The sequence below is a fragment of the Enhydra lutris genome, unplaced genomic scaffold (assembly GCF_002288905.1).
Source record: "Enhydra lutris kenyoni isolate GAN:26980312 unplaced genomic scaffold, ASM228890v2 scaffoldscaffold14, whole genome shotgun sequence".
In the NCBI taxonomy this organism is placed as follows: domain Eukaryota; kingdom Metazoa; phylum Chordata; class Mammalia; order Carnivora; family Mustelidae; genus Enhydra; species Enhydra lutris.
In genome coordinates, this window is record NW_019154098.1 from 17697697 (window position 1) to 17713087 (window position 15391).

Genomic DNA, 15391 nt, shown 5'->3' on the forward strand with positions numbered 1-15391 from the left:
GGACCCTGAGAAGGGGCGGTAATCCTGGATTATCCGGATAGGCCCTAAATGCAGTCGTAAGAGGGAGGAGGAGGGAGATGTGAACCAGCAGAGAGGACGGCCTCCTGACAGCGGCAGAGGGAAGCAGGCTCAGAGAGAAGAGGCCGGCTTTGAAGGCAGAGGACGGGGCCAGAGCCAAGGAAGGCAAGGAACACGGCTCCAGATGCTGGAGAAGAGAGGAAATGGCGGGGCATGGAATTCTCTGGTCTTCCCGGGTTCCCCACGACCGTGAAGCAGCTGTCTTGACAGAAACGTGCTTGCAGCAGCCACAGGAAACTAACACAATTCCTGTCTTCGCGGAGCTTACCGTCTCATACAAGACATGGCATTTAATGAAGAAATCCTACCAATGAATAGCTAATGACACACTGAGAGCGGCTGGACGGCCTGACCCTGTACAGCAAGAGAATTCTCTGGGGCAGGGACTGTCAACGTTGGCACCGGCTGGGGAGCTCTTAAATACCCCAACCTCAGGCCACACTCCTGCCCATTGGGCCAGATTCCCTGCAGGTGGGATCCATCCAGGCATTGATATTTTTAAAAGCCCCCCTCCAGAGAACTCCAAAGGACAGCCCAGTCTGAGAAGCAGTGGCCTCAGGCCAGCCACTTCCTGGGAGAGCAGAGTTGGGGAGCATGGGTGTTGCTTCTACAGGGGGCTCTCCAAGATGGGGGTTCTCCCCACTCCGTTGCCCTGTTAGGTGTGGTCATATTCTGGGCTGTTCTCCCCCTTGAGCAGGCATCAGAAAGCCCTGTCTTTTCTATTTGCATTCTCCCTCCATCCCACATCCGTTCCCCCCACCCCCCAAGCCTTCCTCCTGTGTCACCTGCGCTGTTGCGAGGGCCTCCAATTATCTTCCAGGCTCTGCCACTGGGCTTTCCCAGGGCCTTATCCCAACGGCTGCCCCTGTGATCTGCCTCAAAAACAGATCAAGGCACACCTTCCTCTAAACCTCTCTCACTCCCTACTGCTCCCCAAATAGTGTCTGAATCCCTCAGCATCACCTTCAAAGCTCGGCTGCCATTGCCTGGGTCTCTGACCCACCCCAGCGTGCTCTCACCGTTTTAGGACCTGCCCTGCCCTGACCCACCTCCAGGCCTTGCCCACACTGTTCTGTCTGGAACGGCCCGCTCTCCCAAATCCTTCTATTGAAGGCCAACCTAGCCTGCCTTCAAAGTCTAGCTCAAACACCTCCTCCCAGAAGAATCTCTCCAGCTTCCCTCTGTCAGATTGTTTGCTCCCTCCCCTATTCTCAAATAATACAATTTGAACTTTCTACAGGGATCTCTCAGTTATCTGTCTAGGTATCTCTTTTTCCTGGAGGGTCTAGAGCTCATTTTGGGCAAGGACCTGGTCCTCTTCTTCCCTGTTTCTTCCACAGCTCTGAGCAGAGGGGCCCACTCAGTTGGGGCTCAGTGGCCATTTTCTGAACATCGATCACACACCATTACTTCATCCTCTGTCCTGCATGTTTCCTCGACGCCTGATGCAACTTGTGGAAGACAGACCCACCAAGAACCTCCCTTGGCAATTATCTGATTTCAAGGGGGACAGCGAATTAGCACTCCGTGCTGCAACCATCCACGGACCCCATTCTATCCAAATCAGTTTAACTCCCTCCAAAGCCCCAAATTTCAAATGCCGAGAGGTCAAGCTGAGATGGCTTCTGTGAGCTTTTCAGTGGGACTGCCCCCATTTTCCTCAATAGCAGAATAGCAGGTTGCTGACACCACTTCAAAGGAGAGCGAGAGACCTATTAATAATACTCCGGTATTGTCGGTAGCAGAAGTAACTGCAGCAAGAACTCAGAGACCCTTGACGACCTGGCCACTCAGGACTGGCACCCAGGGGGTAGGGGCATTCCCAGACCTTCTGGTCTCTCTGGGCCGCTGGCTGTTCGACCATCGGCTGACTGGTTCATGTATTCCCTCCTTCATCCCTCCCCGCTTTGCAACCTCCCTCCCTCTTTCCCTTTCATAAAGTTGATATTGAGGCCCCAATATATGCCAGCACCGTCGTGGGAAGCTGCGAACCCTGCCCTCTAGAGCTTCTATTTTGGGGGCCTGGGTTATAACCCCTCGAGACAGAGAGATTAGGCGTGGGACAGCAACAGGGTCAGGATTTGATCCTAGCGTGTCCCTGCTCACCACCTGTTAGGGGTTGAATTCTGTTTCTGCTAAAAATATGTTGAGGTCCTAACTCCCAGTACATCTCAGGATGTGAATGCATTTGGAAATAGAATCTTTACAGAAGTAATCGAGCGAAAATTAGGTCACTAGGGTGGGCCCTTCTTCACTGTGACTGGTGTCCCTATAAAAAGGCGGAGCTCTGGATGTAGGGACAGACTCGCTCAAGGGAAGACAATGGGAAGAGACATGGGGGAAAGATGGCCACTGACAAGCCAAAGAACGCCTGAGGGTACCAGAAGCCAGGAGGAAGGTCTAGGAACAGAGCTTTCCCTAAGTACCTTCTAGACGGAGCCTGGCCTTACCAAAAGCCTGATTCAGACTTCCGGCCTTCAGAACCGGGAGATGGTGAGTTTCTGTTGTTTTAAGCCACCTGGTTTGTAGTTCTCTGTTAGCGGCAGCCCTAAGAAACTAAATAAGCCCCCCCAAAGCAGGGATCTTTTCTTTCTGGGCAACCACAGTCCAGGGAACCAGCTGGTGAAGCCTGGCCTGGCTGCTTCTGCCAATGTTGAGAATCCGGACCCACCTTTCGTTAGGAAAGAGCACAGGGACTTGAAATGAAAGTGCCTCACTTCAAGCAAATCTGATGTGTGGTTTCTTTGGGCATTTACACTCAAGAGAGATGGAGGGCTGGTTGTGCTCCTGCTAGCCGTCTGTCGGAGAGCATTCCCAGGGGACGTGCACAATTCAGGGCCATTCCAAAAGTCTGCTGTGCACAGCAGCAGCCCTTTAAGGAACCAGCCCTTTAAGGAACACAGCCCTTTAAGGAACCAGCTACCCCGAAGAGTGTGCTCTTAGAACCCTGCCTTCGCCGGCGAGCAGGAATGTTGGTTCCGCTCTTTGGTTCCTCAGGCCCCACCAACAGCTTCCCAGACCTTCCTTCTAGGGCAAGCACGCAGACAGGTGCGGTGACTTCGGCGGATTAAAGAGGGTCGCCGATTCTCTGACATTTCTCCATTGGGGGGTCATGAACCCCCATCCCTGCACCCTTGAATTGGGGCTGCCCTGTGACTGCTTTGACCAATAGAATATGGGAGAAATGACTCCATGACAGTTCTGGACCAAGGCCTTTAAGAGGACACACAGTTTCTGCTTCTTTCCTCTGGGAGCTCTGGGCCCGCATGTGAGCAAGCTGACTGTCCCAAGGCTGCCATGCTGTGAGGAAGCCCAAGCTAACCACGCAGAGAGAGAGAGAGAGAGAGATGCTCAACCAGTCCCCAGCTGTTCTAGCCCCATCATATCAAGTGACCCCACTGAGGCCCCCAGACATCACAGAGTACCAATGAGCCCCAGTTAGTACTCTCTGTGGGACTTCACACGCACAGAATTGTGAGACGTACTAGATTCCTGTTTGACATTCCTAAGTTTTGGTGTAGTTTTTAGGCAGCAATCGTAAGAACAGAGGCAGACCCAAGACATCAACCAAGAGTGTGAGAAGAGGTTCTACAGCCCGACTTTGAGCCGGACAGGTGGTTTTAAGAAGGCATGAATGAACGACACGGAGGAAGGCCCGAGGTTGCATGGGGTTCTACTCCTGACGGGCCACCAGCCTAGCTCTATTGTGGGATGACAGACCCCAGCTGAACCGCCCCCTGCAGTAGCGACAGACCCCAGGGCAGAGAGACTAGAAGGCAGGAGAATCGGTATTACACAGCACCCATGGGCTGGGGGTTGGGGGCTCTGGGTTGCCCACTGTGCGAGGTGTGTCCTGTGCTCTGCTCAGCTTCACAAGCCCTTGGGTGTAGATGTTTTACGAACACAGAAACTGCAGCTCATGGACCAGAGCTAGTCTATGGCAGAGCTGGGGTGCACGCTCAGGCTCCAAGGCTTGGCTTTCGGAAGGAACCCATGGGGGTCCGAGTTGGAATGATGGCACGTAGAGTGGGGGTGGAGAGAGGGAACAGGAGGAAGGCCTTCGAAAGAAATCAACGAAACTGAGTCCAGTTACTTCAAGCTACCCCTTGAACGGCTACTGCATCATCCATTTGGCCAACACGGAAGGTTCCAGACACCAACCTAGAAATCTCCAACAGTCTCTCAGAGTTCCGTGGGATGATGGCGTGAAAATGCTTTGCAGTCTTCCGCGGGCCTGAGAGACTGACGCTGTGTAAGCCCTCACATCTGCTGATTTTGTAAGTGGATATATTTAGTGGTGGAATACTTTTTCTTCCAGTTTCGTAACACTTAAAAAAAAAAAATCCTGCTTGTCCTATTTTTTTTTCTTTTTCCCTTTTCTTCCTCTTTCTTTCTTCCTTCCTTCTTCTTTTTCTTTTCTTTCTTTTTTTTTTTTTTTTCATGAACTCGAAGTGATATTGCCATTCTTTCCATAGCAACACACTAGGATACTGACTCTGCTTTGCTGGGAGAAGTCTGAGCAGGACCCAGGAGGAGGGAGAAGAGGCCGGGTGGGGTGGCAAAGAAATTGCTATAACATCAACGCCCAGAGGGCAGGCAGCCATTTTGGTAACTAAGAGTTGCAAGTGTCATCCCTGGGCTGTGTGCTGGGGGGTGGGACAGGGCGGGGATGTCTCTGCACCTGGGTTGGGGGGCAGGTTCTAGAAGCCCCTGTGTGCTCTTTCCCAAGAGATCCTGACTCTGACAGTTGTACTCCCTTTCTTCAATTCTCTCTCCGTCTTCTGATGACAGCGAGGAGGCAGCTTCAACTAGGTGACAACGTATTTTCAATACTTTTCAGTAACAGCAACTCACCTCTCCTTTTTGTTTTTAAAAAAATTTTTTTAAAGATTTTATTTGTTTATTTGTCAGAGAGAGAGAGCACAAACAGGCAGAGTCGCAGGCAGAGAGAGAAGCAGGCTCCCTGCTGAGCAAGGAGCCCGATGCAGGACTCAATCCCAGGACCCTGGAATCATGACCTGAGCCAAAGGCAGTGGCTTCATCGACTGAGCCACCCAGGCATCCCTGTTTTTTAAAAATTTTTTATTTAGGTTCAATGTCATTAACATAGAGCGTATTGTGAGTTTCAGGGTGGAATCGAGCGAGTCATCAGTTTACGTGCCACACCCCATGCTCAGTCCATCAGCTCATCGCTCCTTTTTCCAGAAGGTGGACCTGGACCATTGGGGAGGGGAGCGGGGGATGGGAGCACAGGAAAACCAGACCCAGTGCTTAGTCCTGGAGTCCCCATGTTCCTATACACAACCGCCTTTCCTCCTCCCAATGGGCCTGTGGGGTGAGCCTTCTTCTTGCCATTTCCTTGAGGGAACTCTGGATCCGAAACTCAGAATCCGGAAGGAGCCACATCTCAGCGAGTGCTATCGAAGCACAGAGCTGCATGCCAAGGTCGGTGCCGGAGACTGTGCTTTGGTACGGCCCCGTGTGCCTCTGCATAGCTGGGCCACCTTGGCCTGGAGGCAGACGGGCCAGCACCTCCCATCAAGGGCGACAGGCGTGCAGCCGATCCCCGCTGCCCTTGCTCTTTCCAAAGTGACCTTCTACCTCTCATTTCTATTCTCCGGGAGGCTGCTGCAGTGCCCCAGAGAGCAGCAGGCTGCAGAGTGGCAGGCAGTCATTAAAAAATAATACTTTTGAAGAATATAAATGACACGGGAACATCCTCATATGATGTTAAGTGAAACACGGAGCTACAACACACTGGGCGATTTCATTGATGTGACATCTAGAAAAGCAAAGCTACGGAGACGAAACAAGTGGTTTCCAGGCACTGAGGTTTGGGGGGCGACCACCAGGTGCACCGAGAAATGGCTGGGGTGACAGCATCGTTCTATAGCTCGATCTGGGTGATGGTTATTCAACTACGTGCCTTTATCAAAACTCAAAGATGTGACATTAAGAAGGGGGAATTTCACGGGATGCAACTGGTACTTTACTTTTTAAAAGGACCCGCAAAATGCAGCTATACACAAATACATATAATCCTAATTTTTTTGCAAAAAATGCGCAAACATGGTAAAAAAACATGCAGATGATGTTAACATTGGCTCTTTATGGCATCAGGATTATTATGATGTTTAAATTTCTGCCTTATATACTTGCAACAATTTCCAAAATACCGTGGATTATTACCTTTAGAAGCAGAAAAGTGGTTTGGTTTTGTTTTAGGAGAGAAAACATGGCTGAAACAGTTCTGGAGTCAAGCTCCGTGTCCTGGAAGCTGTGTGACTTCCAGTAGGCCACAAGCCTCTGACTTCAGTCTTCTCATCTGTAAAATGCGAGACTACCGTTCACCTCTGAGAGTTGTCATTATGATTAAGTGAGAGAATGGATGTAGAAGTACTTTATACATTTGGAAGTTGTAGCTTGACTAGTTCCTGCCACCCTCTAATCTTTGAGAATTTCTTTCATTTCTTAATCTAGTGGTTTTCAAGCATGGCGTCATTCCACGTTGGTGTTAGTAACTGCTTGAAGCTAGCACTGTATTAAAAAAAAAAAAAAAAAAAGGAGGGGTGCCTGGGTGGCTCAGACTGGTTAAGCATCCAACTCTTGGTTTCTGTTGGGGTTGTGATCTTGGGGTGCTGGGATCGAGCCCCGCATTGGGCTCTGAGCTCAGCGCCGAATCTGTTTGTCCCCCTCTCTCCCCTTCTGCTCCTCTCTCCACCCCTGCACATGCACGTATGCACATACACTCGCTCTCTCTCAAATAAATAAAATCCTAAAAAAAAAAAAAAAGGAGTACCAAGAACGTAGTGAATACTCAATAAATACATGTGGAATGAATAAATGTCACGCTATGCCCCTGGTTGTGCCAGAAAGAACAAAGAAGTGCTCCCAGCCTCCCTGGTACACAGCCATCAAGCCCATCTTCCAACGGCTGCTCATGTTCCAAGGGTGGATTATGAAACCCGCACGTTGCTCCATCTAATGGCACAGTTGAAGACACTCATGATGGTGCTAGATGCAAACCGGTAAGGAGAAAGAGAACAGGAAGAGGAGGAGATGAGCCTACAGGGCCCTGAGCTGGGGGGTGGGGGAGGAGGCTTTCCCAACCAGGTGGGGCGACAGCTGCGTCCCGAAGGACAGGAAGGCGTAGATGTGACAAAATGAGCAGATGTTCCGGATGAGAGAATAGTTTGGGCCAGGGGGTGGCAAACTATGGCTCACCTTCTGTTTTTGTGAATAAAGTTTTATTGGTACAAGACAGACATGCCTGTGTCTGCATTCACACGTCACTGCAGAGCTGAGCAGTTGCGAAAGAGAGCTTCTGGCCCCCAAAGCCTAAAATATTCCCTCTCTGGTCCTCTGCAGAGGGGCGGGCTGACCCCTGGTCAGGGCCAAGACTCAGAGATCTGACAGACCGCTGTGGTGTCCGCCGAGGACCAGGTGAGAAGGGGACTGGGTATAACACAGGAAGCAGGATGGAGGCAAGGAAAAGACAGGCTGGGTAAGGGGCTCAGAAGTTCGTGTTTAAAAAGTATTGCTGGATTTGCTGGGGAAGCAGAGATCCTGGGGTCTGGACAACTGACACGAATCCTGCTGGGCCCTTCCCCTAGGACTGCGAGAGAGTCATTGGGTCCCCGGTGGTGACTCTGACCCCCTGGGCCGGGCTGCCAGAGCCGCCTCCGTTCCGTGGAGCCGCCTCCGTCTAAACCATGGGACAGGAAGGCCTGGGGAGGGGGCTGTGAAGGCCGGACCCCTCCCCCACAGCACCCACCCACACCCCAGGGGGCTGTGGCTTTGCCCCAAACGCTGATGCCCTCAGTGAAGCTTGGGGATGTTGGGAGGGAGGAGGGAGCTTCTACAAGAACAACGCGGCTGGTTTGGGAATCAAAGACATTAGTCAGGCACCAGCTCTATTCTCTCCACTCTCATTCATTTCAAACTCCTTGAATGAGCTTACTCCTGCAGTCTCCAGTTCAGCTTCCTGCTCTGGAATTTAGCTTGCATCCCCTTTCACCTCAAAATAAAGGATTTCTTCAGGGCTGCACCCAAGCGTTGTGCTAGGTCCTACTTTTGTTCTCAGCACCTACTGCAGCGCCTGGCCCGCCTCGGGGCCTAATAAAAACGATGGCGGGATGACAGAAATGACAAAGGTAGGAAGGATGCAGTTTTTGTTTGGGGAACTGTTGTTAATTCTTGCACCTGAGTCTTCTCATCTGTAAGGGTACCTTCCTCATATGGTTGTAAGGGTTAAATGAGTTTAATGAGAGGCACTCAGAACGGTCACTGAGTCAAGGTAAGAGCTCAGGAGACAGTAGTCATTAGTTGTATTATACAGTCTAGATGAGCCCAGATAAGAGTAGTGGTTCCACAAGGCAGAATCTGTGCTGTGATTGATTAGTGATGTCTGCTCCGGGTCTAATGGTTCCACAAGGCAGAATCTGTGCTGTGATTGATTAGTGATGTCTGCTCCGGGTCTAATGGTTCCACAAGGCAGAATCTGTGCTGTGATTGATTAGTGGTGTCTGCTCCGGGCCTAATGGTTCCACAAAGCAGAAACTGTACTGTGATTGATTAGTGATGTCTGCTCCAGGCCTAATGATTCCACAAGGCAGAATCTATACTGTGATTGATTAGTGGTGTCTGCTCTGAACCTAATGGTTCCACAAGGCAGAAACTGTACTGTGATTGATTAGTGATGTCTGCTCCGGACCAGGAAAGTGAGATGGTGGTACCTACGCTTCCTCAGCCTATGTTGGTTGTTTTAGGATTCAAACATGTCAGGGCATTATTTGGAATTCTGGCAGGACAGGCCCGCCAATAATTTTTTGAATCCTAAGGCCTGAGGGTTATTTGGGAAGTAATGTGTCTTTAGGGAGTACATGTCTCAGGAACACTGCCTTAGTCATCAGAAGGACATGTAGTTCTGACTGTGGCCCGTGCCTGATCTTCATCAGATCATCCTTTGGCCCAAACCCCAAGAATCCATGTCTGATTCCAAGAGGAGGGAATAAGTAAGAACGGACAGAACTGTTTCAATAAAAGTCTCTGTGTGAGGCAGCACTGCCAGGGCGCCATCATGGATGTGACACGTGGCTTGTGTGGGGGTAGGATTCTCCTGGTCCCAGCACAGCCCACTGTGGGCTTCAGTACAGGGAGGGTGGGGGACACTATGGTAATTTGGGTGTGCTGTCAGATGCTGTGTGGCCTCCCAGGGCGAGGACAGGAGGTCCATCTCTGGCACGGGCAGGAAGTAGTTTCACAGTGGCCTCTTAGAGTGAAGAACCCTGTGCCATTGCTTGCAAACTCCCAGAAACAGTTAGGGGGCTGGAGATGATGAGGGCCTGGGGGTCCCATCGTGGCACATGGGGGGACAAAGCCTTATGCACAGTGACCCAAATGTGAGCTCAGGGCGAGGAGCCCTGAGAAACACAGGTCATAGTTCTAATACCGCATGGGCCCCAAGTGCACAGAGGAAGTTGTTGCCAATGTCTGGTGTTGGGGGGCAGAGGTGCCGGGAAGCTTCACAGAGACAACAGTCGAGCCAGGTGAAGTTGAGGATGGGGCTCTGTGCACCCCAGATGGGCGAAGATGCCTGAGCAAAAGTGCAGAGACAGGAAAGGGAATGGTGGCTCAGCGAAGGGCCTGGGTGTCTGGTGGGCAGAGGTCTGGGGACAAGCAGTGGGAGAGAGATCTAGAAGGGGAGGAGAGGTGGGAAAGGCACTCTGGAAGGAGCATGACCGTTAGGAGCGAGGCCTCTGCTTTATTCCCGGTCACATCCCCAGTTCCTCGGACAGCGGCCAGCACAGAGGGCAGGCTCCCTAAGAGACGCTTAAATGACAGGATGGATAGACGGAAGGAAGGCATCAGGATTTAGGACAGGATGGAAGCTCGCCTTTCTTTCATTGAGAGCAATATGGGAAGGAAAGCCCGTTTGGGCTTCTAAAGCAGGGGGACCCTGCAAAAGCAAGATGATGAGGAGATAGAGCCACGGAGGAAGGGTGCGTGCGCGTGTCCGTGCAGACATAAAGCAAAAGCGCAAGAGATGCGCTGTGTTCTTGGCTCCGAGCCTTAAAAAAGTACCTCGAGGTTTGAAAGAAAAGAAAAAGGAAAAGAAAGGCACCGGAGCCGCTGTGCACTGGATTGAAGTGGAAGGCACAAAGCAAAGGGGATGATTAGAGCGTTCCCAGGATGCAATGCAACTTCCTCCCAGCGCCAAGGGGGAAGGACCCCTCTTAACCCGGTCCTCGGCGCTCCCTTCCCAGCCTCCACGGCTCAAAGGGACGCGGCTGGAAGATGCACAGGCCAGGTCGCCCTGCCCAGCGGGGACGCAGGCACCAATGAGCCTCCTCTCCTTGTTCTCGCCTCGATGCTTGTCTTTGGAGCCTTGCTGAGAAGGAGGAAAAACGGGGCCAAAGCTGAGATGAAAGTGCCTGTAATCTCATAAAAGAGCCAGGCGGATGCTCTAAAAGGCACAGAGGAGCCAACACCTGCCATTTGCACTTCAAGGCAGGCGGTTTGAAACCCACCAAGGCAAGGGGCCTGTCTGCCCTTCCCTGCTAGTGCCTGCGCTTGGGGACCCGAGTCCACTGGTCATTACATCCCCCGGGGGCTGCAGGAGGACAAGAAGGTGAATCACCGAAGCCCCCTGTGCCCGAAACCTGCGTTTAGGACAGCTGGAGACCTGAAGAGCGGTCACCCCCTCTCTTTGCCTGACACTGAATTCATCCATCCCTTTCCCTGGGGAGCAGTACCACCGCCACAAACAACCCGCGTTGCCACTGCTGTCACAAAACGAGACTCCTCCCGAATGGAGAAAAGAAGGAGCCTGCTTGCGAGGACACGCGAACGTTTTTTGTTTTCCTGCTTTTATTCGTTCTCCTGAGAAACTCTGCAAGCCTGCTAGAACCCAAGGCCCAGGCGGGGCCCTAGTAATGACCCATAACTGGGAGAGCAAATGTTTTCTCGCAGCATAAAGCCAAGAAAGTGAAAAAGCAGACAGAGGCGATTTTCCAACTGAAATTCCCAAATGATCAGTGTAGGCCCTCTTACAAAAATTTCTTACGGTTTATTTCCTATTTTCCACAAACGATCTAGGAGGCGCACTTCGAGAAATCTCCAAGTTTGAAAAGAACGTGCTATCCTTTGGGATTACAAAACACCAAGATGGTGGGAGACCAGGGGAAGCAGAGTTAAGAGAAGAAGAGAGCGGCAGGGTCGGCTCAGAGCCTTCACCAGCCATGTTCTCGGGCTGGTGGGTGCTTGCTTCCTGGTCTGTGGGAACTCTGGCAAAGCCTCCCCGTGGAGGGAGCCATGGCAGGGGAGCCTGCCTGCTTCTCTGGGTCCTGTTCCTAACAGGTGTCGTGGCATTATCCATCAGGCCTGGAGACAGGGCAGGTGGGCGCTCAGGGACTTGGGTGCAGCCTGCCGGGACTTTAAGATGCTAACGGCTGTTCTCAGAAGGGAGAAGGGGAGCACAGAGGGGGCCTGCCCAGAAGAGGCCCAGATTTGGCTGCAAAGAACCCAACGTGACAGACCCAGCCGAAAGTTAAGTTCAGGGACGGCAAAGAAGAAAGGCAAGATGCTCCCCTTTGGGAATCATGGTCCGAGATTCATTGCAGCCAGAATAATCTTCGAGAGAGAGACGAGCCCCTGCCAAGCAGTTTCTCTGGGAATAACTGAATTACAGGCTTTGAACATCACAAAAAATCCAAGAGAGAGCTGAAAGAACTCAGATAACAAAGGAATAGGGAAAAAAACGACTTCTCCAGGAGCTGACTTAAGGCTCTGAATTAACCTGTAAGACTTCTTAGTGAGCAGAGGTCCACAGTTTTAAGAAAGGAAATCAGCTGCGAGTTTTAATTAGTCGGGGTTTTGATAAGTGGCGAATCTTGGAGGCAATAAAATGCCAAAGGATGGGTCTAAAAGGGCCGGTCTCGGGAACCAGGGATGGGAGGGAGCGTTTCGCTCTGGCAGCAGCAAAATAATGAGCTTGAAACTGGGCCAGGCTGAACCAAGGTCTGCAGGAGGAGCTGGGAAATAACCAGGGGGCCCCTCGTGCCAGTCACTTGAAGGCAGATGCCACCTGCTCTTGCTGCTGTGCCCTCTGCCCCATTCTCTCCCCTCTGCGCCATTTCGTGGTTATGGTGACCCTGGCTTGTGGGACTCAAGTTCCTTTAGCGCTCTGCTGTTCCTTCTGGCTTAGTTTACTCTGCCATCTTGGCCCAGGCAGCCTGGCAGAGAACCGGCTGCCAGGATCAGGCAGCAGAATGAGAGCAGCAGCTCCTCAGTGCTGTTCTCTGGCTTTGCCTGCTTCCTTCCATGGGCACCACAGACTGTGCTAGGTGCTTGGACTATGAGTGAGCTAGCTATTCTCCCTGGGTTCAAGGAGGCAGATAAGAACACAGGCAGAAATGAAATAACAGATTGAGTTCTGTGAATGAATGGAGCATAAGGTACCACAGACAATCAGAGAAGAGAGTGTGTGGGGTCTGTGGGTGGAGATCAGGAAAGGCTTGACCTAGGAGGCACATGAGCTCCTAAAGGCCATAGTTATAGAATGGATTCATCCACAGACTTGGTAGCTTGCTGGGCTCTAGGCACACAGCCCTCCTTTCTATCAACAACTGCTGGTGACACAGTCCTTCTTTGATGGGTAAGCTGGTGATTGGCTGAGGGAAAAACCACAGGTGACTTGAACCACACGTTCTGTGGTCATTGAGCGACTCCGATGCAGAAGAGGTCCATTTCAAGCACCATTGCTGATCCCGCCCAAACCTCTCAATTAGCCCCCGAATCCCCTGAATTCAGGGTTGCTCGGGACAGAGTGCTTCATCCTTCGCTCTCTGCCTGTTCCTGTCTTGAGGGAAGGATGAAGAGGAACACGGTTGCTAGAGAACTTCCTGGACGGTCTGGCTCCGGGGAGCTCAGAGGGAGTTTCAGACTGGCCAACAAGTCTACCAGGCCCTGCTAAGGCTGTGGTCCATGACGATGAATTCTTTCCCTCAAAACATGAGACAGGAGGTTCAGGAAGGCACGGTCTTCTGGGGCACGGAAGCTGCTGAGGCATGCAGTGACTAGGCTTTAGAGAAAGGAAGAACAGGGTTTAAATCTGGATTCCTGCCGTGCGAACCCTTGTACATGAATGTTCATAGCAGCACTATTCTTAATAGTCAAAAAGTGGAAACATCCATCAGCTGAGCTCGGATAAACAAAATATGGTCTATCCAGGCACTGCAGTCTTACTTGGCAAAAAAAAAAAAAAAAAAAGGCGGGGGGCTGACATGCTACAACTCGTACGTGCCTTGAAAGCATCACAATAAGTGAGATAAACCAGCCACAAAAGACCACATGTTATAGGATTCCATCTGTATGAAAGGTCCACAAGAAGCCAATCTATAGAGAACAGAGAATAGATGAGCGGTTGCCCGGGGCTGGGGGAGAACGAGGGCTCGGGGCTGGATGGCACTGGAAAGTGACTGCAGACAGACACGTGGTTTCTCCTTTTTTGAGGTGATGGAAAGTAGTTTCAACTTGTAGTGATGGTTTCATGACTACAAATACACTAAAAACCATGGATGGTCCACTTCGGGGAGTGCATTGCACAGAATGTGAATTACACCTCAGTAAAACTGTCAAAAAAACACCCGGGTTCCCACTCCTTCTTGGTTCCTGCTGTGCCCAGCAGGTGTTTTCGTATTTGCTAATGAATAAACACGTGGCTCTCTGAGCCTCCGTGGCTGCGTCTGCAAAATGGAGATAAAAACGCCTTCTGCAAGGGGCTCTTCGGGAGACAAGGCGTTTGAAGCCCTTGGCAGCCCCAGGCGCACAGCACGGGGAACAGAAGGGTGTTCCTTGGATCTGTGGCTCCACGAGGGGGATCCCTGTCCCTGGGAGCGCTGTTTGCTAGCCATCCACCACACCTCCCCTCGCATGTCCCTTCCAGGGCCCGGCGACCATGCCGTCACACAGGCCAGCTCGCCCGATGCCAGGAGGCGAGAGGCTTCTCTGAAAGGACACGTTCGTGGGCTGACCGGTGCCCAGGGCCCAGACCAGCAGGGGGCCAGTGGACACGTCAGACCATATTTTCTGTTTCTGCCTGGAGATGTGCCTGACAGCCTGTCCCAGACTGTGTCTATCACTGCCGGTCAGAGCTGTCTGAGGCCATGCTGAGTGCTAGTGGCACACACTGAAAAGGCACAGTATTTTCAAAACAGCGAGCTATGTAAAGATCAAGGTTATGACCCCCGGAAGCCTGGCCACCATCCTTATGAAGCCATCATGAAAAACGTCAAAAGGAACCTCTAGGCCACCAAAGAGTTAGAACTCTGAGCCTGTGTCAGCCGGGGGTCCTGGTGGACAGTTCCTTACAGGGCACTTGGTCTCCTCCTGGAGAAGGCCGTCCTGTGGGAAGAGCGGGCGGAAAGGGGAAGAAGGAGGGAGCACGTGTGTCTGAGCGTGTGGGGGTGACAGCAGAGGATGGAAAAGGGTCAAGGACATGGAGAGGCTGGCCTGTGGGCCCCCTCCAGCTCTGCCCAACCACACCTCTATCTACGGCTCACCTTGGTGGTAGCCTCTTTTGTCTTCTGGGCATCCCAGAGAGAGGGGACAATTCAAAGTTAGCAGTTGACAGCCGACTGTAACAGGCCAACCCACTGGTTTTCAGACCTCTTTGGCTGAGATCCACAGTAAGAAACAGATTTTATGGGGTGCCTGGGTGTCTCAGTGGGTTAAGCAGCTGCCTTAGCCTCAGGTCCTGATCCTAGGTCCTGGGATCAGGGAACTTCCTCTCCCTCTGCCTGCTGTTCTGCCTACGGGTGCTCTCTCTCTCTCTCTCTCTCAGATAAATAAATAAAATCTTAAAAGACAGAGAAACAGATTTTATGTGGTCATCCTGTGTGTGTGTAGACCTACGTACAAAAACAAAGCAAACAGGGGCACCTGGGTGGCTCAGTGGGTTAAGCCACTGCCTTCTGCTCAGGTCATGATCTCAGGGTCCTGGGATCGAGCCCCGCATCGGGCTCTCTGCTCAGCAGGGAGCCTTCTTCCCTCTCCCTCTCTCTGCCTGCCTCTCTGCCTACTTGTGATCTCTGTCAAATAAATAAATAAAATCTTTAAAAAAACCAACCAACCAACCAAACAAAAAACAGTGAACAGAATGCTACCCTCACCATGGAGGGCATATTCTAATATCTTCTTTTGTTTTCTATTCACTTTGGAAAAAACTTCCTGTCATGACCTGCTAATAGGGACACACAACCCCCCACAGTGAACAGGGCTCACAAGGGGGCCCCCGCACGTGGGCTTTTAGGCT

The 15391-nt window shown here is 51.7% G+C and overlaps 1 protein-coding gene across 1 annotated transcript in view; it reads right to left on the reverse strand.

Annotated features, from left to right (window-relative positions):
• Window positions 1-15391, reverse strand: part of LOC111146516 (zinc fingers and homeoboxes 2) — a 155580-nt gene that overhangs the window by 34936 nt on the left and 105253 nt on the right. The gene's annotated exons all lie outside the window — the stretch shown is intronic.